This window comes from Manis javanica, chromosome 4 (assembly GCF_040802235.1).
Source record: "Manis javanica isolate MJ-LG chromosome 4, MJ_LKY, whole genome shotgun sequence".
Classification (NCBI taxonomy): domain Eukaryota; kingdom Metazoa; phylum Chordata; class Mammalia; order Pholidota; family Manidae; genus Manis; species Manis javanica.
This window is the reverse complement of record NC_133159.1, coordinates 89,817,944-89,843,975: the sequence shown is the minus strand read 5'-3', so window position 1 is coordinate 89,843,975 and position 26,032 is coordinate 89,817,944. Positions and strand designations below refer to the sequence as shown.

The 26,032-nt window shown below is 35.8% G+C and overlaps 1 long non-coding RNA gene across 3 annotated transcripts in view; it reads left to right on the top strand.

Moving 5' to 3' along the window:
• The window catches only part of LOC140848716 (uncharacterized), a 30,250-nt gene extending 4,528 nt beyond the window's left edge, over nucleotides 1–25,722 (top strand). For 2 of the 3 annotated variants that reach the window (XR_012129826.1, XR_012129827.1), the window contains exons 3-7: nucleotides 7,198–7,368; nucleotides 9,203–9,278; nucleotides 17,133–17,208; nucleotides 18,205–18,467; nucleotides 25,368–25,722. This is a non-coding gene — a long non-coding RNA (uncharacterized lncRNA). Of the gene's footprint in view, nucleotides 1–7,197; nucleotides 7,369–9,202; nucleotides 9,279–17,129; nucleotides 17,209–18,204; nucleotides 18,468–25,367 lie in introns of all 3 variants that reach the window. The other variant, XR_012129828.1, reaches the window with a different exon arrangement.
• Nucleotides 25,723–26,032: the final 310 nt, after the last annotated feature.

The following is a 26,032-nucleotide window of genomic DNA, read 5'->3' as shown; positions in this document are numbered from 1 at the left end:
TAGTATGGATTGGTTAATGATCTATAAGAGTATCTACAATAAAATCTATAGTGTATTTACTGATTAGTAGGTCAGAAATAGTATTTTAGTTCAAACACTGTGATGCCTCCCACTTTGTTCTTCTTTCTCAATACTGCTTTCAGTGTTCAGAGTCTTTTGTGGTTCCATATGAATTTTAGGACTTTTTTCTATTTCTGTGAAAAATGCCATTGGAATTCAATGGTCATTGCATTGAATATACAGATTGTCTTGGATAAAATGAACGTTTTAACAATATTAATTCTTATCCATGAACATGGATTTTTTTTCCATTTACTTGTGCCATCTTTAATTTTTTCATCAATGTCTTACAGTCTTTAGTGTATAAATCTTTCATTCATCTCCCTGTTAAGTTTATCATACTATCTGAGAGTGCCATGTGGGAGATTTGACCCAATGCCTATGCAATGAAGAAGTAGATCACTTTATGACCTGGTAGGCTGTGCAAATGTTCCTCTTGGCATACGTGGTAGCCTCTGCACACAAGAGGAATGAGGATTCGTACTTGGAAGGGGCTCCTGTGCCATCTTTGGCTAAGTAATTGCTGGATTATATGATCATGTTGGTATGAGAGGTAGAGACAAGCGCATATACTTTGAAAGGAATGGAATTATTGAAAATGTGACCAAACTAAGTCAGATCTTCAAGTTGAATAACTTAATGATTTACAAAGGTATCTACAATGAAAGTTATAATTTAATTATTAGTAGGTCAGAAATGACATTTTAGTCTATTTGGGTATATGTTGGAGACGTCTTTGGTTTTGAAGTTTGCATTTTAAAATCATCTGAATAAGTGTTATAAACTAAAGAGAGGGATTAATGCTAAGACATCTAGCCCACCAGCTGTAGTTTCTTGTCTCTTTAAATATGAATCTTCAGGTTTGCATTTAGTGCAACAGAATGCACCATGTGCACTGTAATATTTTCTAGCAATATGCCTGTGGCCGCCTCAGGAATTTCACAGTAAGTGTAATATGACATACACATAGAGGAGAGGGAGCAATCTTTACCTACAGATTTATTCTTACCATTGAAGATGACATTTGCAAACAATATTTCTGGGAACATTTCACAAGTTTTGTTTAAGAAAAAATAAACTAACAATAAAGTAAAAAAGAGAAGTACCTGATCCTTATTTTCTGAAAAAGGGCTTTATATCTACGTGTATACATCTATGGAATAAAACGCTGCAAAATTTTTACTTAATTGTATCAGTGGCCATTTCTGTGTACTTTATTTCCCATTATTTTATACTTTATTTAAATATTTCAAAAAATAAACAGGAATGGAGTTCTCAAATACTGCTTGTATTAATAATAGTAACAATGATAAATATGGCAATTATAACAATGATGAGTTTTTCAAAGGGTTTTAATATGTAACCGGCTTGATGCAGGTGTGGATGGAATTGTTTTCCTGATTTCTTTTTCTGCTAATTCATCGTTAGTGTGTAGGAATGCAACAGATTTCTGTGTATTAATTTTCTAACCTGCAACTTTGCTGAATGCAGATGTAAGATCTAGTAGTTTTGGAGTGGAGTCTTTAGGGTTTTTTATGTGCAATATCATGTCATCTGCAAACAGAGACAGTTTAACTTCTTCTCTATCAACTTGAATGCCTTTTATTTCTTTGTGTTATCTGATTGCTGTGGCTAGGACCTCCAGATCTATGTTGAATAAAAGTGGAGAGAATCAAAAATGAGAAAGGAAAGGGTATCCCTGTCTTGTTCCCAATCTAAAAGAAAAGGCTTTCAGCATCTCTCTGTTAAGTATGATGTTGACTGTGGGTTTATCATATATGGCCTTTATTATGTTGAGGTACTTGCCCTCTATACCCATTTTGTTGAGAGTTTTTCATGAATGGAAGTTGAATTCTGTCAAGTGCTTTTTCAGCATCTATGGAGATGATCATGTGGTTTTTGTCCTTCCTTCCTTTGTTGATGTGGAGGATGATGTTGGATTTTCTAAGATTGTACCATCTTTGCATCCCTGGAGTAATTCCTACTTGATCATGATGAATGATCTTTTTAATGTATTTTTGAATTTGGTTGCTAACATTTTGTTGAGTATTTTTACATCTATGTTCATCAGGGATATTGGTATGTAATTTTATTTTTTTGTGGTGTCTTTGCCTGTTTTTGATTGTAGGGTGATACTGGCCTTGTAGAATGAGTCTGAAGTAACCCCTCCTCTTCTATGTTTTGGAAAACTTTAAGGAGAATGGGGATTAGGTCTTCACTAAATGTTTGATAAAATTCAGCGATGAAGACATCTGGTACAGGGTAGTTCTTAGGTAGTTTTTTGATTACCAATTCAATTTTGTTGCTAGTAATTGGTCTGTTCAGATTTTCTGTTTCTTCCTGGGTCAGCCTTGGAAGGTTGTATTTTTCTAGAAGGTGTCCATTTCTTCTAGGTCATCCAGTTTGTTAGCATACTGGATGTCCATACCATGGTGTCCATAGTGATTTTTCCTTTCTCATTTTTGATTCTGTTTCTGTGTGTAGACTCTCTTTTCTTCTTGATAAGTCTGGCTAGGGTTTATCTATCTTGTTTATTTTCTCAAAGAACCAGCTTCTGCTTTCATTGATTCTTTATATTGTATTATGCTTCTCAATTTTATTTATTCCTGCTCTAATATTTTTATGTTCCTCCTTCTATTGTCTTTGGGCCTCATTTGTTCTTCTTTTTCTAGCTTCATTATTTGTGAGTTTACACTCTTCATGTAGGATTGTTCTTCTATCCTGAGGTAGGCCTGTATTGCAAGATACTTCCCTCTTAGGATGGACTTTGCTGCGTCCCACAGGTTTTACAGTGTTGAATTATTGTTGTCCTTTGTCTCCATATATTGCTTGATCTCTGTTTTTATTTGGTCATTGATCCATTGGTTATTTAGGAGTTTGTTGTGAAGCCCCCATGTATTTGTGGGATTTTTCAGTTTCTTTGCATAATTTATTTCTAGTTTCAGACCTTTGTGGTCTGTGGGGCTGGTTGGTACAATTTCAATCTTTTTGAATTTACTGAGGCTCTTTTTGTGGCCTAGTATATGGTCTATTCTTGAAAATTTTCAATATGCACTTGAGAAGAATGTGTATCCTGCTGCTTTGGGGTATAGAGTTCTGTAGATATCTGTTAGGTCCATCTGTTCTAATGCGTTGTTCAATGCCTCTTTCTCCTTACTTATTTTCTGTCTTGTTCATCTGTCCTTTGGAGCGAGTAGAGTTTTGCTATCTTCTAGAAAGAGTGCATTGCATTCCATTTCCCCTTTTAATTCTGTAGGTGCTCCTGTGTTGTTTGCATAGGTATTTATAATGGCTATATCCTCTTATTGGATTGACCCCTTTATCATTATGTAATGTCCTTCTTTGTCTCTTGTGACTTTCTTTGTTTTGAAGTCTATTTTGTCTGATACAAGTACTGCAACACCTGCCTTTTTCTCCCTATTAGTTGCATTAAATATCTTTTTCCATCCCTTCACTTTAAGTCTGTGTGTGTCTTTGGCTTTGAAGTGAGTCTCTTGTAGGCAGCATATAGATGGGTCTTGTATTTTTATCCATTGTATTTTTATCTATGTCTTTTGATTGTTGCACTCAGACCATTTACATTTAGGATGATTATTGATAGGTATGTATTTACTGCCATTCCAGGCTTTAGATTCATGGTTACCAAAGGTTCAAGGGTAACTTTTTTTACTGTCTAAGAGTCTAACTTAACTCAGTTAGTATGCTATTACAAATACAATCTAAAGGTTCTTTTTTTCCACCTCTTTTTCTTCCTCCTCTATTCTTTATATATTAGGTATCATATTGCTTACTCTTTGACTATCCCTTTTTATTACCTCTGGTGACAGCTATTTAGCCTTAGGTACCCTTCCATCTATACCAGTCCCTCTAAACTAGACTATAGAGATGGTTTGTGGGAGGTAAATTCTCTCAGCTTTTGCTTATCTGGAAATTGTTTAATCCATCCTTCAAATTTAAATGATAATCTTCCCAGACAGAGTATTCTTAGTTTGAGACCCTTCTGCTTCATTGCATTAAATATATCATGCCACTCCCTCTGGTCTGTAAGGTTTCTGCTGAGAAGTCTGATGATAGCCTGATGTTTTTTCCTTTGTATGTGATCTTATTTCTCTCTCTGACTAATTTTAATAGTCTGTCCTTATCCTTGATCTTTGCCATTTTAATTATTATATATCTTGGTGTTGTCCTCCTTGGGTCCCTTGTGTTGGGAGATCTGTGCACCTCCATGGCCTGAGAGACTATCTTCTTCCCCAGACTGGGTAAAGTTTCAGCAATTACTTCCTCAAAGACACTTTCTATCCCTTTTTCTCTATCTTCTTCTTCTGGTACCCCTATAATATGAATATTGTTTCTTTTGGATTGGTTACACAGTTCTCTCAGTATTCTTTCATTCCTAGAGATCTTTTACTTTCTCTGTGCCTCACCTTCTATGTATTCTTCTTCTTTAATTTCTATTTCATTTATCATCTCCTCCACCAAATCTAATCTGCTTTTACTACCCTCCATTGTGTTCCTCAATGATTGGATCTCCATCCTAAATTTGTTCCTGAGTTCTTGAATATTTTTCTTTACCTCCATGAGCATATTTGTGATGTTTATTTTGAAATCTCTTTCAGGAATATTTATTAGTTCAGTCTCACTAGACACTTTTTCTAGGAATATTGAGATTTTTCTCTCACCCAGTTTCCTTTGACATTTCGTATTTGTATGTGGTGCCCTCTAGTGCCCAGAAATCTATTCTCTGGACCTGCTCAACCCCTGGAGTGACAACCCCTGGATGTCAGGGGTCTCATGGGAGTAGTGCTGGTGACTTGGGGGGAGGAAAGAGGTGTTTACTGCTTCCTGGCTACTATGCCTGTCACCACTGCCAGAATCAGTGGGCTGAACATACAGATGTAAGCCTCTATGCTTTGCATTTGTATTTGCTGTAGGTGGGGCTTCCCACTGGCAGGCCTGATGCCAGGGCAGGGTTTGCCAGTTTGCGTGCCAGGTACAGGGTGGCTGGGAGAAAGGCACAGCAGGCTGAGTATCACGGTGGGGGGCCTTGGAGCTGCATAGCCAACCAGGGTGCTGGAGCACCAGAAGATCGTGAAAGTTCCCAACCTGCTGGGCAGAGTGCACCCAGACAATTCTGTTTACCTGTCCTTTCTCCTGATTAGTAAGCTCTGTACAATCTTTGTCCCTTTAACAGCCCTCTTGCTTTTAGAGGTTTCTCAGACCGCCCACCCAGATCAGCCAGATATGTATCCCTGTTTTCCAAAAGCAGCTAGAATCTCAGTCTCTCCGGGTATTCCACCTGTCTTAGCTTTCCAACCCCACTGATCACTGGAGCACCATGCAATGTACGTTCGTGCTCACAGAGCAGATCTCCAGAGCTAGGTATTCAGCAGTCCAAGGCCTCCACTCCCTCCCTTTTCTGTTTCTCTTCCTCCAGGCAGTGAGCTGGGGTGGGGAAAGGGCTTGGGTCCTGCCGAGTCACGGCTTTGGTACGTTACTTTGTTCTGTGAGGTCTGTTATTTCCTCCAGGTGTGTGCAGTCTGGTGCAGCCTTCTTTCCTGTTGCTTTTTCAGGTTTAGTTGTATTATTTATGTTTTCGTATTATATGAGGATTTAGGAGGAGGTCTCTGTCTCATTTCTCATGCCACCATCTTTTCAAAGAATTTCCTATTTTAATACTGAATAGTTGTTTTTGAATACTGAAACATTATTATTTATTTATTTTTAGTTCACAGCAATGTGTTTCTTAAGGAAAAAACTGGCATTTTCAGAAGACTGGAATTTCATAAGACCAGCAGAAATTCCCCAGACTGAATGCCTTATTTCACCCTCTCTGAGCTCAATACAGAACTTTGTATCCTCCTTTTACATTATCAGAGCCAGCAGAACAGATTTTTAAATAGTCTATATCCAGCTGTCTCCTTGTTCAGGTCCCTGGATGATTTCTCTATGTGAAATGTCTTTCATCTTTTTTCAAGTGAAGGGTTTACTTGGAGGTTTTCTCAAAATTAAACCAGCTAAAATCTTCTAGCTCAGAAATGAAGGAGGCTCTCTCATCACAGCTGCTCAGTCGTGGAGCACTCATGGGGGCTCTGCTGCCCCCACTCAGGCAGGGACAGGTGCCAGTGAAAAGGAGGCCAGGCAGGTAGAACCCACACAGGCAGAGAGGCACTTCTCCCTGTCTCTGCCAAAGAGACATAGTCTGGCCAACAAAAGCATGTTAGGTCAAACTATGATGCTTCTTCTGAGTTTATCGGGGGATATTGGACCAGAACTAAACACATGTGATCAACTTTGCCTTCGGTCCCCTGAGTTCTTATTTAACCCCTTTCTGAACTAGCATATAACTCTTTTCCCATAAGATTTCCAGCTTACCAATGCACTCATTTTCCCCTTCCTTTCTCATTATAAGTCTGTTTTCAATAATAAAACATCATATATTCACTGAGAAGTGACTAGTGGTTACCACCATGGGAGGGGTTGAGGTGAGTGGGTGGGTGGAGAGGGTAAAGGAGGTGAAGGGGCACAAAAATCTCAATTATAAGTTGGCCAAATGGATGAAAGTGCAGCATGGAGAATATGACCAATGGTTCTGTAACATCTTTCTGTGCTGACAGATAGTAACTATACCAGTTGGGGTGAGGATTTCTAATATTATATATTAATTATGCTTCAATAAAAAAGTCATTTATATTCATTCACTTTAGGATGAAAATTATGTTAAGGCTTAATCTCTTTATGATAATTTGTCATTTTGTATTAGATAATACCTAAGGCCAATGTAAAGAACTTTTAATGGTGAACTATCTGATAAAAGTAACAAAGCTGGGAAGACTATTTCAGAAATATTGTTAATTCCCCAACATTTAAGAATTTTTCAATTTATTCTATACATAAGTGATACACATATACATACATAATGCTAAGCAATTCTGTGTGTGAGTGTGTGTGTGTGTGTGTGTGTGTGTGTGTGTGTGCATGCATGCATGTGTGTGTATGGTAATGATGGAAGTGTTATGCAATATAAACATTTGGAAATTTATTTCAGTAAAATCTATTTTAAGACCCAGATGAGAAAATAATAGGTGATGTTTCCTTTAATTGCAGTTTCTTTCCCAATTTCTCTATCAATTTTCACAGACTTTCATCCCAGGCAGTGTGACATAATGACCTTCCCACTGAGAGTACCTAAAACCGCTCAATAAAACATCTTAAAAAATATTTTAAAATGGAAACTTAATTGGGCAAGAGAATCAGAAATTCCAGAGGCTAAAAACAAAGAGAGCAGGAAACTTGGGACTTGAGCAGGAGGTAAGGAGAGTTCTGAAGGTGGCTTTACCTTGAGGGTATCTGCCAAATGCTTAAGCAGCAATTACGTGAGGTCAGATTATTGAAAAAATACACAATCCTCCACAGGGAACTCACAGAAGGTAGAGTACACCCTACAGACAGAGAAAGAAAAGCACAGGCAAACATCAGACAGACCCAAGACTTATATATATATAACCCCCAGAGTCCTTTCTTAGTTGCACAACTCATACTTTGTCTTCAGATTGTTAATCACCATGTGGAGAGGTAGTTGTACTAGATCTCAGGAGCACCTTTATGTCATTGAAGGAGGAGAGACTTTCACACATCCCTGTTCATGTAGCCAGAACCAATCTGCATTGCTATGCACAATGGCTGAAACCAAGAGAACAAAACAGAAGCCACATATAAACCATCAATTTGTTCATTTTCTGTAAATAAGGCTGATAAACTGCTACAACTTGCCTCCTGGTGTCTCACATGCTAGCATAATAGGACTACACTAATCATTACTTAGAACAATTTTTTAAGGTTTGTCCAGGGGTCACACCAAGGGCCAGACACCCCTGGAAATAAGCATGGGTTTGCAACAGATTAGTTGAGATTAATTCGTTGAGATTACTTACACAAATTTTAATTTTCTAAGGGCCCAGTAAGAATCAAGAGATAGAAAGTAAAATCTTGGGGTAGGCAACTTAGTGGGGAATCTAATGAAAAACATTTTGTATTTAACTGAAACCCAAATGCTACATTTTCTTTGTAAAGATAAAATAGAAATTCATCTAAAATACAGAAAGAAATAGTAAATCATGTCTCTGTCTCAATTTGGGTGCATGGAAAAGGGGGAAAGTCTTTGCTGAAGCTCCCATAATATTATGACCCTCCTCTGAGTTTGTGGTCTATACTGGGGGAAACAAAAATTTATTTCTGGAGAAACAGAAATAACTCTTTACATAAGAATCAAAATATTATTCCCATAGTCCCATGATCTGTAAAATCACCAAGCACACAAGGGAACAAAGAACAGTGAATGTCATCCAGCAGAAACAATAGGCAGCAAGTACCCAAATACTTAGAAGACATTTCTGTTTGTCAGATACACCATCTGAAATAAGTATGGCTATTTTGTTTAAAGAAATAAAATATAGCTGATCACTTAAAAGTAAAATGAAAGATGAAAAAGAAACAAAATTCCATGAAAATCATCCAAAATGAGTTTAAAAAGATTCAGAGTATCTAGAGGCAAAACTGAGATTAAAAAAGTAAAAAAATTTAAAGCACTTGGAAGAATGCAAATACTCAACACATCTATATGGAATTTCAGAAGGAAAGAGTGAGAAGACTGGGGAGTCTTTACTTACATGGAAAGGGACAGAATATTATAGAACTGATGATAAAATGACTAATATTTGGACAGCCCAATGCACTGCAAACAGAATAAAGAAAAACAAATGTACCTTATGAAAATGTGGATAGCCAAAATATATGTTTGCTATTTTTTCAGAATACATCTTAATAAATGTATAAGTTATACACACATTTAAATTCTGTAGCTGATAAGAAATATAAAATAAATTAATATTTTGATTTTGGCTGACCATTTTTCTGCTATTTGTAGAATCTTTGCCTCTTACAGTTGTCCTTAGCAATAATCACTTATAAGCAAAAAACAATATTTGGTGTTTGCTGAAGTAAAAATATTTCCATTGCTTTCTGCTCAGTATTTCACTTCTCTGTACCAGGGTCAAAGGCTTTTATTCTCACAGAGCTCCAAGGAGACAACATATTTCTTTAAATTCACACAGACGTGGAAATGACGTGTCATTTATCTTCTCAGAACAGGTTTTGTTTGGAGAGGAAAGCAAGATTTTCTGAGATGCCTTAAAGGAGGTTAAAGACCAAAGTCAGTTAAGGTGAGGCTATAGGAGGAAGGAAGATATATAAAATGGAAACAATTTTGCCCATGAGACAAACTCCTTTCAAATATTAGCCTGGGGATTACTACATCCATAATATTTAAAACATGATAGTCACAGAGTCTCAAAGCTGAGTATGCCATGGTTTTAGAATAAAGATTGCTGTATTATCCTAATATAATCTTTGTATTGATCAAATGATAGAGGAAGCCTAGTTTTAATGTTTTGATTCAGAAAGAACTGATCTTTCCAATCAGTGTTTTCTTAGTAGGTAATGTTACTGTATCACGCAAGTATCAGGAATATAAATGATTAGTTTTGTATATTATAGAATGTTAGCATCCTTTGCTTGTCAAATCTACAATACTGCCCATAGTACTGTCACCACTTATTATTAATTTACCTTTCAAAATGACAAAGGTATTGCATATACTAAGCACAAAGCTAAACTGGCAGAGCCTTTTTGCAACCCAAATAAATATATCACTGTCATTTAGCCATCTTCTGTGTTCAGCTGATTTTTTTTTTTTTGTACTACTAGGAAGTTAAGGAGGGTGAAAATAGAGACAGCTCATTGACTTGCCATGCATATATCTATACCACTTTAATCTTGCACATAAAAGGTCAAGCATAAAATTATTTGCTTGGAGCAGCTGTCCTCAGAGATTTGAATTAACATAGATGGAGAGTACCACAAGGAAAAAAAGTTAATTTTGCCTTAATTGGATTAAGCTAGGTCCCATCCATACTGAGAGGATGAGGTTACAAAGACCATAAACTGCTAGGCTGACAGAAAGGGATTAATTCATGGGCTAGCATGAGGTTGTTGACTAATAACATATTGATCGTATCTGTAAGATATGCAGAGTGTCTGTCAGGAAGACAGACACTTTAAAATTGAAGATTGCTAGCCAATTTGACATGATCAAAGTTAGATTAATATTACTAAGGAGCTGCAAGTGAGCTGCATATTGCCTTAGCAACCACAGAAATATTCTACATGTGTCTGGGACCATCATAAACAGTAGCGGTACTTGTCGGTTAGAGGGAAATGACTGATTTGTGTTCTTGCTCCCCCCTCCGCCTTTTTTCTTTAATGTGTTCCAGCAGACATATTGAACTACCACAGTTTAATCCCAGTGGAGCCTGCAGGTGGTATTGTCCTTGCATTGAGGAGTTATTAAATTCTTAAGGTCACCATAAGAAAGGTTCTATTAAATTGAGTTAATAAAAACATTGGGCAAAGGTTTGCAAAGAGCACAGATGTCACAGCATTGGGAATTGGAATGTCTCTTATGATATCGGGCCAAAAGAATAATTTAAATCACACTACTGTATGAGGAAGATAAAAATCCTGCATTCTTCAACAAATGTGAAATTTTTATACCTAGTACACATGTTTATATGTGTACTTATATAAGACACTCATTTCTTCAGATGTTTACTTATTTACTGATTTGGTTCTTTTTTTAAATTTGAGACCAAATTTTTTCAAAAACTGAGACACCTAGAAAATAGCACCTGATTGTAAAAACTCAGGGCATTTCTAGGAATATTTGTATGTATGAAAAATGATTTTTTTAAGGACAAAAAAGATAAAAGAACAAAAGTGTGGTGGTTGATTTAGGATGGTGTGGATATTTGCCTGGATAGAGCATGTGGATGTGGATTATAATAAAAGTCTTTAGCACCTAATTTGAATGATGCATCTACTGAGATACTTCATTTACAGCCTATGCACAAAACTGTCCTGATGGCATAACTATATGGAAGTCCAGTTTTCCTGCATGCATCCCTCTTGCCTGTGGGTTTACAATTGTCCACTTTCCCTTCCATTTCCTGTTGACCTGGAAGCAGGATGCATTACATGGTAGCATTGTGATAAGCATTCTAGGAACGGAGTAGATCACAATTCAGTCAACTATTACATTTTAATATTCTGTATTTTCAGAGAAAACTAAAAGAAGAATCTTGTGCAGAGCATATGACTCTTTAGACCGAATTTGCCAAACTTTTAAAAATTATCAAGAAGTGAATGCTGTTTGTTTCTTGAAATATCACCTCCAGTTTTTCTGAGACACTAGAATATGCAAATAGTCTATATTTCCTAGATTTCACTGCATTCTTTAGCCATATGACTCTGTCCTCATTCAGCACTAGCTCCATCATTTGCAGGGCCTGGTATAAAATGAAAATATTTGGGGAACAGGGGAAAAGGATGTCTTTGAAAACCAGAAGAAATGTACTATTAAAGTGTTTTTATATTTGCTAATTAATGTCTTTTTAAATAAAGAAAATAAAAATTTTAATTACTAACATGAATTTTATTATTCACATTTATTGTACTCAGTATTAGCTTTAAAAACAAGCATAAGTTCATTTAATTCACATGAGGAACAATAGAAATTATACAATTCATATTTCATCCTTAGTGCATGCATATGTATTCCATTCTTACTGAAAGAGTAGAAACATTTCAAAAAACTAATTCAATTATTCTTTTTTATTTCACTTCTTCATATGTACACATTCTACCAATACTCTCTACCCTGAGTTTATTGATAAAGGACTGAAAGGAAAAAATAATCCAAGAGTTGCCCTATCTTTCCTTCCCTGTCATCATTGCAGTACAAGTGGATATGGGGAATTCCCACTTGTAAGGAAGGATTAGACAGAGTTCCTTTGTTGTTCCAATTTCTTAAAACATGATTGCCTTCTTTCTGCATTCTAAGGGCATTCTGGTACAAACAAAAAGTTTGGCTTTTCTGAGCTATTAGCGATCCCACCTGCTCAATCCCAGAGATACACACTTACCTGTACTTGCTTTGAGTCTTGTTGAACTTCCACATAAGGAGGATTCACCATAATTCTGTTATATGGGACATTGTGAAGGCCGTTTGCAGATGGCACAGCAAGAAATGGCAGATATATATATTGTGTATATCTCCTGTGCTCACATGAATGCTCAACTTTCCCATGGCATTAACAAAAGTTCACAGAAAAAAATACTAATAATTTCAAAGCAGTGAAAAATGGGGCAGTTCTGTAATGTTTTCTCTAACTCCATTTACATTTGATTTGAATCCTGCAGTTTTTGCACATTGCAATAAAACATTCAGTTTTTTTTCTTTGCTATACTTTCATCTTTATTGGTCAATGCCCTCTTTTGATTGCATCTTTGTCAAGTGACACATGGATTTATTTCTAGGCACAAAGACACAACACAATTACATGCTTTACTGTCTGTGAATTGACAGAATAACAGATGTGCAGTGACTAATGAGTGCCAAAACTCAACAACAGTGACATAACTAATGACTGAAAATGATAGCATCTCTTTTTTACATAAATATTTACAGACTGAAGAGCTTGCAGCAAAGTTTGCATATTCTGTATTTACTCATAGTTAATGAACTAGGGTAACCCATTTGAACAGTGTTTTGGGGGGACTAGAGTTATTTCACAAAAACAGTAACTGATACTTGTGAATATTGGAACTATGCAACAGATATTTATTTTGTCAGAATTTATTATCTCACAGTGTCAAGAATCTAAGGGTAGCTTACAGTCCTGGTTCAGGGTTTCTCGAAGGGTGGCAGTCAAGATGTCAGCTTGGGCTGCACTTATGTGAAGGCTCAAATAGTATTAGAGGATTCACTAGCAAGGTGGCTCACTAGCACACCTGGCAAGTTGGAACTGGTTGTTGTCAGGAAGATCAGTTCCTCCCCAAATGGACCTCTCTGCAGGGCTGCTTGAATGTTCCTCTTAACATGGCAGTGGGCTACTCCCAAAAGCAAGTGATGCCAGAGAGAAGTATGGAAGCCATCATGTCTTTCATGGCCCACAAAGAGAAGCTACATGGTCATTTCCACAATATCCTAGTGATTGCAAAGATTAACCCTATTCAGCAGAGGAGAAAAGTATGAAGGGGGTGAGGGAAGGCCAGAATCAATGGTGACTATCCTGGAGACTAAATGCCATATATTATAGCAATGCAGAACTTAGGATATAGTAAACAAAACAACACAAAAATAAACAAGCAAACAAAATACCTGCTTAAAACTCAAATACGCTGGACTAGAGGTTATTTTTTAAAATATTACCACTCACCTCATACTTATATGAGACAGATACCTATCTTTGTTACAGACATTTAGTAAAGTTAATTGTTTATAACATTATATACCCCCACCATACATAGAGCAAATTTTAAGGCTCCTAAAAGCGTGCACCAGGTCTTACTTATCTTTGTATATGCAGAATGTAAAATAGGGCCTAGTTTATGAAACATGCCCAATAGATGCTTTTCAAAGAGTTCAGCAATGGGGAGTAAAACTTCTATAAGATCTTCCAGTTGTTAGGATAATGCTGGTGATTTTATACTCTTCACTTGTTTAATAGTGTCTTACTGTTTTCCTACAAGGGAAATTTTTAGGTATAAGAGTAAGAAAAAATTTAAAGATATGAATATATTTATCCTTCATAAAGATTTTATTTTACAGAAGTGCACAAAGTGTCTACTTTTACATACATTCACCAGCATTGGTTATTAACATTACTTTTTACTATAAAAACTGAGAAGTGAAAAACTGCCCCTGTTCTTCAATTTGTAATTGTTTTGTATTGGCAAAGTATTTTTCTTATATAAACAAACACCTTTTGTGTTTCTTATTTTACAGTTTGCTTATTTGCCTATTTAGTAAGTAATTACGGGAAATCTCATTGACATAGTATTGAGAGGCCTGTAGAAGCTCCCATGTCCATAACTTCTCATAAATCCCAGAGCCTATCAGAAGAGATGGATGTCATACTATTTTTATCACCCAGCAGGAAGATAAAAAGATATCCACTTCCCTACCACAGTCTAACCAACAGGAGAATAGTACAACTTGGCCAAAGAGAAGCCATAGTATGTGGGACTTCTGGTCTACCTCCATGGTCTTGGTGTTTAGAAACAGCCCTCTTAACCCAGCCCCTTCCTCTATAAAAGAGGGTTCCTCTCTTTTGTTCTCAGGACATGCCTGTGGTCCTGATGTAACTTGCATTACAATTCTCTGCTATTCCCAAGTAAACATGCTCTTGTTGGTACGGTAACTGACTTTTAATTTAAGGTTAACACAATAATATTATATTATATTGAGTTAATAATGTTTTTATATTCTAATTCATATTACTGTTAATATTACAGATTAAAGATATAAAATCTTTGTCTCTAGTGCCTGACAGACGTTTTGCTTTATAGTTTGACTTTAATTTATTTAAAATACTTTTAATCTAACAGAAGATGGTTTCAGGATTTGTTTTAATTTCTTTGTAATAAAATTTTTATTAACATTTCAAGAATTTTACCTTTTATATCACTCTTACAAAAGTTCATCCAATTAATATATATTAATTTTCCATCTAATTCTTTAATGGTTTTATTTTTTTATATTAAAAGCTTTAACACAGCTAGAATGTATACCAGTGCATTATTTTCAGGTGGGATATAAATTTATACATTTTTTCTAGATATTATCCAGCTTTCTCATAGATTAAACAATCCATCTTTAATACTTTAGAAATAAGCATCCTATGTTGAGGTACAAATCTCTACCTCAACTGTTCTATTTCAGTGTCACACTTTTATAATTATTGTTAGCTGTAGTTTGTTTGATTGAAGGTTTTCTAAGTTGGTTTTAGGTTTAGCATACCTTGTGGGTATAACTGACAGCAGATCTTTTGCCACATTCTGAGGAGTGCTGAAAGTGAAAATCAACAATACTTCTCCCTCTCAAATGTCTCATTGATGCTGAAACAGTCACTGTTAAATTTTTTCTTAAAGGCTCATGTCTCCTTAAGATAAATTAAAATGAAATTGTGTTACTTACAAAAGCTGTGAAGATTCATTTGTTTTAAAAATATATTAAGCTTTACCAAATTATATTTCTAAAGATACATTCTGATAAATGTTAGTATTATTTTTAAAGGATTTTTTTTGGGTGGGCCAGAGAAGTACTATATATAAAATAGTTTCTTAGAAAACAATAGTATTTAATGAGAATATTTAGCTAGTCATATGTAGATGTTCCTTCTGGAAAAGAATCATAGGAAGAAATAGATTAATTGTCTCATGAAAAACAAGGAAAAATACTAACAAAATTGAAACATATTTGTCAAGGAAATTATTATTTGGAAATTTATAATATATGGGGATTCATTGCTACTTTCAGATACACAAAACATTTGTACTTCTTTTCTTTTTCATTCACTAGTAAATTATGAAAGAAATAAGAATTTAATGGAAATGGGTTTTCCAGAATTTCAGAAATAGGGAGACACACCTGGTCCTTGACTCTTTTTTCTCCTACCAGATGAAGCTATGACCTTGCTAACTCAAGGTTATGTACAAAATCCAGGAAAATGCCATATTTGTAAACAATGTCTTAATCATATAATAGATATGAATACATACTATCTGGGTGTTACTTATTTTAGACTTTTGGTGATGGTGAAAGTTTAAAATATATAAAAGCACTGACATATACAAATGGAACTTCACAAATTCAGAAAGACACACCTTCATTTGCACAGTGTCACTGGCAAATTGAAATCCCCTCCCCCTACTATGCTGTTATAGATGTTTGGATTGCAGAGGTCTAGAAGACTCTACTCCATGATAAAAGCAATTTTCTGGGCAGAAAATTGCGTAGCAACTAAGGCTTGAAATGTGGAAGAGAGAAACAGAAACTGATTTAACATGTAGGAAACATAAAAAATTAGTCTGATATAAAGAGAGGCCCATATTTCCATATTTTTCTTTTGTTTTTAAATTTAAGTCTGGGAAGGTATAGTATTTCTATAAGGAAATATCTTTTCATTCACACTTCATCCCATCTGAAAGTAAAACCAATTAATTTCAGTATAAAGCATTTACCTGTGTCAGACTCTTCTTAAGAAAGTATGTGCTCAAGTTTTTCCTTGTAAAAAACACTGGTTTTAGGCTTCATCAATGAGGGCTAATACACTGAACACTAATATGAGTAAAATAAGTGGGCAGTGCTTTCAAAAATTTCTTAAATGAGAACATGATAGTAATGCTGTTTAGAAGTTAAGGCAACTCTTTATGAAAGTTCTGCTTGGAACAGCTAAATGATTGGGGCAAAGGTATGAGAAATTAAAGTGGATTACATTTTATCATTTCCAGGATAATTTGTGGTCCTCAATTTGATATTTGATATTCAAGTGGTGTGTGTGTAGCTATTCAAATGAAAAATTAATTTCTGAGTTTCAAAAATGATAATTTAGATGGAGATAATGAATTTGCACTTGAATTAAAAGCTACCATGCCACTCAAAATTTACAAGGACTGACCCCATTCCACCACCAACCTTTGATTAGTTATAGGATCTTATTGTGAGGTTATGCATTATATTATCAAAGAATTGTTGCATTTTTTCTCTTTAATACAATCAAAAGGTGGTAAAATGTGTAGAGTATTCAAACCATAATGAAGGCAGGGAAAATCCAGAAATGGGCAGAAAAGCAATATATCATAGTGTTGGAGAAAATGTATCATTGTTAGTTTACAAAGAAAATGAGATGCAGCAGAATTTAGGGGACTACTAGAGAGAAGGGGAAGAAAGTAAAAAAAATACTCAGATAAAGAAGAATTTTCCATCTACCTCCTGAACAAATGAAGATAATAGAATAGGGAGGGAAAAGACCCAGGCTTAGGTAAGGACTGGTAAGAACATCATGCCCCAAAAAGTGAAATCAAGATTGTGTCTGTATCTGGTGTCTTGACGCAAGGTATTATCTACATTGTCTTGAATCAATGAAAATTCTTGATACTCTCTTTTTAATCAGTAGGAGATCTTGCACATTTCAAACTAACATCCAGAGATACTTTGGGTTAAGAAAACAGTGATTCTTCCACAAAGATCAGGTAGGGTCAGTTTCTCTGATTTTATAGAATTATAATTTGGAAGTTAAAAAAAAGACACTTTAGATTTATCAGGCCCAAAGCAGATAATATGAAGCTGTTAAATTGCTGGACAGGGTACAGGTGGCTGAGGAGTCACATGTGATTTTTCTCCTGGCACAAATAAATACTAACCCATGGACTTAACCAAGTACAAGAAGGAAGCTCTAAAACTACTTGGCTTATTTAGATTTTCCTGAAACAATATAACTAGATTTGAGGGTGCTTTAAAAATCGTATGAACTAAACTACCAAGACACAGGGTGAATCTGTAGTCTTCTCAGTGATACAGTTAACACACAAAGCAAAATTGTAAGGATAAAGAAGATGCTTGTAATTGAGTCAAGCTTTGGAGTTTTTGTAGTAAATCTGAAATGGCTGTAATGTCATTTATCAGTCTTTGCTGCCTCTGTAAAGAAAAGATGAAGGTAGCTGGGGGCTCTAAAATAAATGAATAAATGGCATGAGGGTGTGTGTGGAAGAGGTGAATGTGTATCATAAAATATGACCTTACAATTTTAAGTAAAATATATTGTTATATAAATGTTTTGGTGTATATTTTTGTTTCAATTTGCAGGCTCCAGACAAAAACCATGTAAATGATGTATGCTTTTCCCTTAAACTTTTTGTAAAGATTTAAGAATCTTGACATTATTTTTGCACATTTTATGACATTCTTAATTGGCTTTAGAAAATTGGTATGGTCCATTTTAAAATTCAAGTTCTTAAACTGCATATTATAAAATATAAATTACTAGTAATATGAGAAAATTTTAGATCTAATGTCGACAAATGTTAGGCTCTAAAAAGTCTGTATTTCTTTGATTGCTATTTTTGTATGTCTTAACAACATGTAATTCTAATCTGGAATGTTGTCTGCCCTGTGTCTTTTGTATTGCTTGTGCGTATTTTTTCTCTAGTGATGTTGTAGGTAACTGTTCCATTTATTTTGTATTTCAGATGAATGACTCTCTGGTCATGATGATCAAAATGATCATCAGAACCTGAACACTCTAGAGCCAATTTTAGAAGACAGCTAGAATTGTGAAACATGTTAAGAAGGAAAAGGAAAACTTCCATATTTGGGGATGAAAACAATTTGATCACATGTGCAATGAGAGATCATAGGCATAATAAAGGAAGTTAATGGACAGAACAAAAAACAAGGACAATTAAATGACTTCTCATTTGAAAATGGCATGAAGTAACTTAAATTACTGGAGGTAAGTTGAATTATAAAGTTAAACTAATGTAGATTAAAAATGGCAGTGTGAAAGGAGAGACAAAGGTTTCCTCCTAAAACTGGATACAATTAGAAAATTTAGTTGGTTCAACTAGTCCTGAGAGAGAAAGAGGAAAGAGGATGGCCACAGACTGCATACACCTGGAGAAAATAGCAGACATCACCAAACGGGGTAACGTACCAGAGCCGTGGCCTGGTGGAACCCAAGCCCTTCCCACACACCAGCTCACTGGCAGGAGGAAGAAAAACTGAGCAGGGAGGGAGTCAAAGGCTTGGGACTGCTGAATACCTAGCTCTGGAGATCTGCTCTGGGAGCACAAATCTACATTTCATGGTGCTTTCATGATAGTTGCATGACTACCAGGTTGGAAAGTTAATACGGGCAGAGTTCCTGGGAAGACTGGGATTCTGGCTGCTTGTGGAAAGCAGGGATCCATATATGTCTGCTCTGGGACAAAAGCTTATACCAGTGTGCTTGACCCACTGGTTCAGGCAGTGGAGACAGGCACAGTAGCAGGGAAGCAGGGAACAGCTCTGTCCTTCCCTCAGGCAACAATACAACTCACTCCCCTGTCACCCCCAACATTGCCTCAGATGTTGAGCAGTTCCAGAACAGAGCTTCTGGACACTAGAGGAGGCCATATACAAATATGAAACACCAAAGAAACCCAGTCCAGAGTAAAATTAATAAACTCTTGAGAAAGATTTAAATGATATGGACCTCGTGACTATTCCTGAAAGGGAAAATAAACATCATCAACATGCTAATGGAGGTATGAAAAGACATCCAAGAACTCAGGAATGAATTCAGGTTGGAGATCCAATCATTGAAGAGCATGATGGAGGATATTAAAAGCAGGTTGGATATAGTGGAGGAGATGATAAATGAAATAGAAACTAGAGAAGAGGAATAAAAAGAAGCTGAGGCACAGAGAGAAAAAAGGATCTCTAAGAATGAAAAATATTGAGAGAAAAGTGTGACCAATCCAAATGGAACAATATTCACATTATAGGGATACCAGAAGAAGAAGAAGAGAGAGAAAGGGATAGAAAGTGTCTTTGAGGAGGTAGTTGTTGAAAATTCCCCCAATCTGGGGAAAGAGACAGTCTCTCAGGCCGTGAAGATCCACAGATCTCCCAACACAAGGGACCCAAGGAAGACAACAACAAAATACATAGTAATTAAAATGGGAAAGATCAAGGATAAGGACAGAAGGACAGACTGTTAAAAGCAGTCAGAGACAGAAATAAGATCACAGACAAAGGAAAGCCCATCAAGCTAACATCAGACTCCTCAGCAGAAACCTTACAGGCCAGAAGGGAGTAGCATGATATATTTAATGCCATGAAGCAGAGGGCTTGGAACCAAGATTACTTTATGAGGAAAGATTATCATTTAAATTTGAAGGAGGGATTGAACAATTTCCACATCAGCAAAAGCTGAGAGAATTTATGTCCCACAAACCATCTTTACAGTCCATTTTGGAGAGACTGCTATAGATGGAAGTGTTCCTAAGGTTGAATAGCTGTCACTAGAGGCAGTAAAACCACAGTAAAGAAAGTAGAACAGCTAAATACTAAGCAAATGCAAAATTAAATTAACTATCACCAAAGTCAACTAAGGGATAGACAAAAAGCACAGAATATGATACCTAATATATAAAGAATGGAGGAGGAAGAAAAAGGATGAGAAACAGAAAAGAACCTTTAGATTGTGTTTGTAACAGCATACTAAGTGAGTTGTTAGACTCTTAGATAGTAAGGAAATAAACCTTGAACCTTTGGTAACCACAAATCTAAAGCCTGCAATGGCAATAAGTACATGCCTATCAATAATCACCCTAAATGTAAATGGACTGAATGCACTAATCAAAAGACATAGAGTCACTGAATGGATAAAAAACAAGACCTATTGATATGCTGCCTACAAGAGACTCACCTCAAACCCAAAGATATGCACAGACGAATAGTCAAGGGATGGAAAAAGGTATTCCATGCAAAGAAAAGGGAGAAAAAAGCAGGTGATGTAGCACTAGTATCAGACAAAATAGACTTCAAAACAAAGAACGTAATAAGAAATAAAGAAGGACATTACATAATGATAAAGGGCTCAGTCCACCAAGAGGATATAACCATTATAAATATATATGCACCCAACACAGGAGCACCAGCATATGTGAAACAAATACCAACAGAACTAAAGGAGGAAATAGAATGCAATGCATTCATTTTAGAAGAATTCAACACACCATTCACTCCAAAGGAAAGATCAATGAGACAGAAAATAAGTAAGGACACAGAGGCACTGAACAACACACTAGAACAGATGGACCTAATAGACATCTACAGAACTCTACATCCAAAAGCAACAGGATACACATTCTTCTCAAGTGCATATGGAACATTCTCCAGAATAGACCACTTACTAGTCCACAAAAAGAGCCTCAGTAAATTCAAAAAGATTGAAATTCTACCAACCAACTTTTCAGAACACAAAGGTATAAAAGTAGAACTAAATCGTACAAAGAAAGCAAAAAGACCCACAAAACATGGAGACTTAACAACATGCTCCGAAATAAACAATGGATCAATGACCAAATTAAAATAGAGATCAAGCAATATATGGAAACAAATGTTAACAACAACACAGAGCCCCAACTTTTGTGGGACTCAGTGAACGCAGTCTTAAGAGGAAAGTATATAGCAATCCAGGCATATTTAAAGAAGGAGGAACAATCCCAAATTAATAGTCTAACATCACAATTATTGAAACTGGAAAAAGAACAACAAATGAGGCCTAAATCAGCAGAAGGAGGGACATAATAAAGATCAAAGAAGAAATAAACAAAATTGAGAAGAATAAAACAATAGAAAAAAATCAATGAAACCAAGAGCTGTTTCTTTAAGAAAATAAACAAAATAGATAAGCCTCTAGCCAGAATTATTAAGAGAAAAAGAGAATCAACACACATCAACAGAATCAGAAACAAAAAAGGAAACATCACGACGGACTCAACAGAAATACAAAGAATTATTAGAGACTACAATGAAAACCTAAATGCTAAGAAGCTAGAAAACCTGGAAGAAATGGACAACTTCCTAGAAAAATACAACCTTCCAAGACTGACCAAAGAAGAAATCCAAAATCTAAACAAACCAATTACCAGCAATGAAATTGAAGCAGTAATCAAAAAACTACCCAAGAAAAAAAACCCAGGCCAGATGGATTTACCTTGGAATTTTATCAGACATACAGAGAAGATATAATACCCATTCTCCTTAAAGTTTTCAAAAAAATAGAAGAGGAGGGAATACTCCCAAACTCATTCTATGAAGCCAACATCACCCCAAAACCAAGATCAGGCAAAGACCTCACCAAAAAAGAAAATTACAGACCAATATCCCTGATGAACATAGATGCAAAAATACTGAACAAAATATTACAAACAGAATTCAAAAACACATCAAAAGGATCATGCACCATGACCAAGTGGGGTTCATCCCAGGACTGCAAGGATGTTACAACATCTGAAAATCCATCAACATCATCCACCACATCAACAAAAGGAAGGATAAAAACCACATGATCATCTCCATAGATGCCGAAAAAGCATTCAACAAAATTCAACACCCATTCATGATAAAAACTCTCAACAAAATGCGCATAGGGGGCAAGTACCTCAACATAATAAAGAGCATATATGATAAACCCACAGCTAACATCATACTGAACAGCGAGAGGCTGAGATAGGGAACCAGACAGGGATGCCCACTCTCCCCACTGTTATTCACCATAATACTGGAGGTCCTAGCCAGGGCAATTAGACAAAGAAATACAAGGAATCCAGATTAGTAAAGAAGAAGTTAAACTTTCACTATTTGCAGATGACATGATATTGTACATAAAAACCCTAAGACTCCACTCCAAAACTACTAGAACTAATATCAGAATTCATCAAAGTTTCAGGATACAAAATTAATGAAACAGAAATCTGGCTTTCCTATACACTAACAATGAACTAGTAGAAAGAGAAATCAGGAAAACAATTCCATTCACAATTGCATCAAAAAGAATAAAATACCTAGGAATAAACATAACCAAGGAATTGAAAGACCTTTACCCTGAAAACTACATGACACTCTTAACAGAAATTAAAGAAGACACTAACAAATGGAATCTTATCCCATGCTCCCATGCTCTTGGCTAGGAAGAATTAGTATTGTCAAAATAGCCATCCTGCCCAAAGCAATATACAGATTTGATGCAATCCTTATCAAATTACCAACAGCATTTCTCAACGAACTGGAACAAATAGTTCAAAAATTCATATGGAAACACCAAAGACCCTGAATAGCCAAAGCAATCCTGAGAAAGAAGAATAAAGTGGTGGGGATCTCACTCCCCAACTTCAAACTCTACTACAAAGCCACAGTAATCGAGACAGTTTGGTACTGCCACAAGAACAGACCCACAAACCAGTGTAACAGAATAGTGACTCCAGACATCAACCCAAACATATATGGTCAATTAATACATGAAAAAGGAGCCATGGACATACAATGGGGAAATGACAGTCTCTTCATCAGATGGTGCTGGCAAAACTGGACAGCTACATGTAAGAGAATGAAACTTGATCACTGTCTAACCCCATACAAAAAAAGTAAATTTGAAATGGATCAAAGACCTGAATGTAAGTCATGAAACCATAAAACTCTTAGTAAAAATCATAGGCAAAAATCTCTTGGACATAAACATGAGTGACGTCTTCATGAACATATCACCCGAGGCAAGGGAAACAAAAGCAAAAATGAACAAGTGGGACTATATCAGGCTGAAAAGCTTCTGTACATCAAAGGACACCATCAATAGAACAAAAAGATACCCTACAGTATGGGAGAATATTTTCTTAAATGAGAGATCCAGTATAGGGTTGAACATCCAAAATATATAAAGAGCTTATGCACCTCTACAATCAAAAAGCAAATCATCCAATTAAAAAATGGGCAGAGGAGCTGAACAGACAGTTCTCCAAAGAAGAAATTCAGATAGCTAACAGACACATGAAAAGATGCTCCACATCGCTTGTCATCAGAGAAATGCAAATTAAAACCACAACGAGGTATCACCTGACACCAGTAAGGATGGCTACCATCCAAAAGACAAACAACAACAAATGTTGGCAAGGTTGTGGAGAAAGGGGAACCCTCCTACACTGCTGGTGGGAATGTAAATTACTTCAACCATTGTGGAAAGCAGTACGGAGGTTCCTCAAAAAGCTCAAAATAGAAATACCATTTGACCCAGGAATTCCACTTCTAGGAATTTACCCTAAGAATGCAGCAGCCCAGTTTGAAAAAGACAGATGCACCCCTATGTTTATCACAGCACTATTTACAATAGCCAAGAAATGGAATCAACCTAAGTGTCCATCAGTAGATGAATGGATAAAGAAGATGTTGTACATATACACAATGGAATATTATTCAGCCATAAGAAGAAAACAAATCCTGCCATTTGCAGCAACATGGATGGAGCTAGAGGGTATTATGCTCAGTGAAATAAGCCAGTTAGAGAAACACAATTACCCAATGATTTCACTCATATGTGGAGTATAAGAACAAAGAAAAAGTGAAGGAACAAAACAGCAGCAGAACCACAGAACCCAAGAATGGACTAATAGTTACCAAAGGGAAAGGGACTGGGGAGGAGGGGTGGGAAGGGAGGGATAAGGGTGGGGAAAAAGAAAGGGAGCCTTAGGATTAGCATGTATAGTGTGGGGGGCATGGGGAGGGCTGTGCAACACAGGGAGGACAAGTAGTGATTCTACAGCATCTTACTACACTAATGGATAGTGACTGTAATGGGGTATGTGGGGGGGACTTTGTGATGGGGGAGTCTAGTAACCATAATGTTCTTTATGTAATTATAGATTAATGATAGCAAAATGAATAAAAAAAGTTATACTAATGTAATAATGAACAAAGAATATTCTTCCTGGTTCATTCAAGTGGTTAGTAGACATGTATTCATGCAGCTCTGCTACTGGTACTTATAAAAACTGTGAGTGCTTCTGTTATCCAGACACTGGTCTTTCCACTTAACAGAATTAATTTTCTGTGAATGGTACCAAGAATAGTTCCATGTTCTTGATAGGCCTAAAAGACTTCATCGTAAGTACAACAAAAGTTTAGATAGATTGATTAGAAAGATAAATACATGATAGATGGGCAAATAAATACACACACATGATTATGTGTATCTTTATATAAAAACAAATACATGTATATCAAAATGGATTCATTTAAGCAGGGTTACAATAATCAACCTGTAGTAACCTGGAAATAATGTTATCTGAAAAAAGTTAATTTATTTTGTTAAAAATCAGTTTTTTAAAAAACCTATTAAGTCCATGATGATGTTCAAAAAGAATAATAAAAACCTGTCAGAAGAATGATATTTCATCTAGGTATTAGTGATACTTTTTCAATATTTCATCCTCACAGGCTTTAAAATCAGAGACATGACAAAATTACAAAAAATTCTGGAGGAAATTCTGGTTTATCCCTGCTTTGTGGTGGTAGCATTAGGGAGAGAGTGAAATAAAAGACAAGACTCAAATTATTTTAAATGTATTCCCATTTTATTTAATGTCTTAAAATGTTAGTAGTATCCAACCAGACTAGAAGAAATCTTCTATTCCTATAGAATTCAGAGAATCTTAGAAAATAGACTTTTGGGCAAGTCAGTTCACTAATAAAAGTATCACTAATACCTAGAGAAAGTAAAGGTTACTGCTGAGCTCATTTCTGTCATGGGTGGTACCAAAAGAATGTAACACCTACCCTTTCCCTTTTTTTTGTATGTATGGCCTGGTGTAAGTGTGGAAGCAAGGAGAGGGGATGGACACCCCCACTGTATGTCCTAGGCAGAAGAATTCAAGAAGAAAAGAAAAAGGGTGTGTCATTTCTAGAGCTCTGTTACAAGAGAAGATCTTGGTATTTTGCTTGACCATCAAAGGCATCATGTGATTTGTTAACGTCCCTTTGCTTTCAAAACTATTTTGCAAGAAGACTGATAAAAATGCTTTGAACTTGTATTTCATTGTATACTTTATGTTTTTTATATGCAGTCTTTTTTTTCATCTTCATGTTTCCACAACAATTCATGCTTATAATGTACATAAGGAGAATTCATCTCCACTACCATACTTGAACTAAAGAAAGAAACAGCACAACACAGGTTAAATGCTACTTCCCAGGTCAAACACCATGGAAATAAAGGCTTCTTCATGTCCACGTTTTCTGATCCCTCCTTCATTATGGTTGCTTTTGTTTGTTTACACTATTGCCCATGTGATTCACTTTGACTATCACTTTGATTTTTTTTTTGAGGGAGGAAGAGTGTATCTTTAAATGAAAAAAGAAAAGAAAAACAGTCATTGTTCAAACCTATATGAGTTACAGTGGAATGTATTATGTAAACCACTATAACTTAATAAGTACTTTTGTTGCACAGAGTGGAGGCAACTGTAGCAACTATAAAGA